Genomic DNA, 3245 nt, shown 5'->3' with positions numbered 1-3245 from the left:
GAGAAATGCTCCACTACATTTGACCTAATTTTCAGCATATTTATGAATGTAACTTGTGATGATTTTTGCCAACTTTTGTTCCACAACTCGCTTGACTGCAAAACATAATACACGAATATCATAAGACTAAAATAACTCATAGCATAACATCCTTATCAATTTGAGAACCCTAGTCTCACCCCAAAAGTACATGTTATAACATTACCAACTTATCAACTTTCGACGAAACTTATTTTCTTCAATTCATTTAGCTTTTAAGCCTTCCAACACTCTTGGTACTTGCAGTTCGTGATCTTAAATATTTGTATCCTCCAAGTTAACATGATTAACTTACTTTATTTACTTTAAAAGATGATCTCATTTATAATCTTACATCAATTGACTTACGATGTACTCTCACATACGAAAATATGGGGTGTAATATTATTCCCCCCTTTGGAACATTCGTCCTCGAATGTTGATTGATGTGCTTATCAGTCTCATTATCTATAGCTCTTACAAATAATTTAGGATTGTCCTTAACATATAGGCAACTATTTTGAGAATAAATCCAAATCCCATGGCATTCCCCATTTAGTCCTCTTTCTTGCACCATGACCTGTGGTCAGAACTCTTCCAATCTCGTTACTGTTCCTACCTTTTGTCATGCAACCTGTATGATTCTATCCATGTATGTGTGCCTATGCAACTCTTCTCTCCTTCTTCCTCCATATTTTATCCAATCTCTAGGACTTATTTTATTAACTTTCATTGAACTATTACAATTTGTCCCTCTGGGCATCTATGGGTGTACTGGAGTCCTTCTCTTGGTACTTTGTCAAACTTACGACTATTGCTATATCTTGTTTTATAGACTCAGTTATCTATCCTTATGGATTTACTACATCTAGGTAGGTCAGACTATACCATAACACTTACTTTGATTTGTTATTACCAAGGTCTGCAAACCAACTCCAAGTTACACTCTCACTGCTTATCCTATATGTATAAATCTAAGTTCTTTAATGCTTCCTCATTATTGTTCATCTTAAGAATGATAGCCTAATCTCATCTCATGCTTTGGAACTTTTATCCATCTATTGTTGATTCACCTTAATGTTGATATATAATCTACCACTGATGACTTGAAACCTCTTACGTAACACTGTCACTAAGGCTCACGTCTCATCGGGGAACATCTGAAGTGATTAGCCTGATCCACCTAGGAGCGATACTATACTTCAATAACAGTATTTCATAACATCCCAATGTGATTCATCTTATGGGGGTATTCTAATCCTATGCAGTTCATGAAATCCCTTTTCTTTAATTCATTACTCAATCAAAGGCCAAAATGTCATTCTCTTATCATTTATCAGAATTATACTTTTATTCTACTACCAAGGCAGCATTCCATCTTTTCTATTTATGATACTCGCAAACTTCCTTTAAATTGCTACTACCATAGATTTCCTTATGTTATTCTTGAACCTCAAGTGAGACATCATGTTGTCTCTAACTCTTCTTTACTCTCTTAACTAGACCTCTTGGTACCTGAAAACCATATGCTGGAAGATATGCCACTGACTATACCACTATCGTTTCTGGATACTAAATCACGACGCTTCTAGACCTCTATCTGAAATCTATACTATTCACAACCTTCTGCACTTAAGTATCTCGTACCTTCTTTACCTTTACCTTTCTTATCTTTAAATCTTGCATTGTATCTTCTGTCGCTTTCATAACTTTTCTTTCACATAAGTGGAATTTATGTTCACACCTTAAAGCTCCACTATAGTACTTGCACCTCTGATGCATACATTCCAGCAGGAGCTTTATACTGACTTCTTATGAGGCTGGTACTCTTCTAACTGGCTTTATCTTAGAGTCGTTATAAAATATGGTTGATGTACTATCTCTCTTGTACCTATGACATTAAGAGTGATTCTGCAATGTTCTGAATCACGATTTCTATAATTATCTGGATCTAATAATAAGAATCCTGATTTACTTAGCTGATGTAACTCTTTAGTTTCCTCTTCTCTCTCAGTCTTTAAGTAGGCTTAAGCTATCTTCCAATCTGCGGCTCAGGGTATTAGTTATTACTTCAGCCTTTCATAGACGCTATGGAACATCCATGATATAACCTTCTAACGATTCAAGCCTTTGTTTGTGACATGAACTCAATTTATTCTTTTAACTTATATTGGATTCTCCTATAGTTGTACGAATGGCAACATATATAGTGCATGGCTAATACTCAAAATCTTAAGTTCGTTCATAATATAACTAATTCTGGGTCATAGATCGAATAATTCATGTCGTGCCATCTCAGCTGACTTTAAATATAAGCAATTATTTTTCCTGGACGTTCTGCCACTTGTTGTATAAATACTTGGCTTATCTTAGTGCCTACACATATTGGAATTTCGGGCAACTCATATGATCTCGAAAACTACTTTTGAATTTTTTTTCCCCATTCATTAGCCACGATAGGTTCCCCTTTCTTATGGAGTGTATACAATGTTGTAGTGAGACTATTGTTACAAGGTCATTTCTTTTTTAGGTCACTATGCTTATGTTGAAGCCTTTTTCCTTATTTCCTCAGCTAGTCTTTCGTTGTAGTACTTAGGGGAGACCCTCTAACTCCTATAAAGCTGCGAGCATATTACATCGTATACCTGACAAAATTTTCGACGTTCTTACTCATCTATAATTATCCTTAGTTACTTACCTTCGTGCCCTTGTGCTCGTATGTTTACTTTTGAACTTGAATTTTGATTATCTCCCAAGTGGCAGTCTCTTTTATTTCTGTGACACTTATACAGTACCTTTAACTACCCCATCTTCTATATGAATATTTCTTAATGATTACGATCTCGTATGCGAGACTGAATTCCCTATGATGTGGTTCACTATGTTTATCTTGCACGATCTATTGATTTATCTGTATCCTTTTGTCTAACCATACCTAGTCTCTTCCTGAATCAACTACTAACTACTCATTGGTCCATTCTCACCTCTATATTTAGTGTGATCTTTCTTGGGTTATTCACATTGTCATAACTTATCTCTTGTACTGACTGCTTATGTATCAAGTGCTCATTCACACTTATTTATCAATAGCATTCTGGGTGGGAACCCTTACTGCCTCTACTAGCGTCGTGCTTGCATAATGTTCTAGGGTCTTAACATATCTGTAGGATCTAAATAAATGCAATCTCATCCCTTTCACCTTTTTACCACATTCATCCTTTACTATT

The sequence above is a fragment of the Nicotiana sylvestris genome, chromosome 8 (genome assembly GCF_000393655.2).
Source record: "Nicotiana sylvestris chromosome 8, ASM39365v2, whole genome shotgun sequence".
NCBI classification, from domain to species: Eukaryota; Viridiplantae; Streptophyta; class Magnoliopsida; order Solanales; family Solanaceae; genus Nicotiana; species Nicotiana sylvestris.
This window is presented reverse-complemented; position numbering follows the sequence as displayed.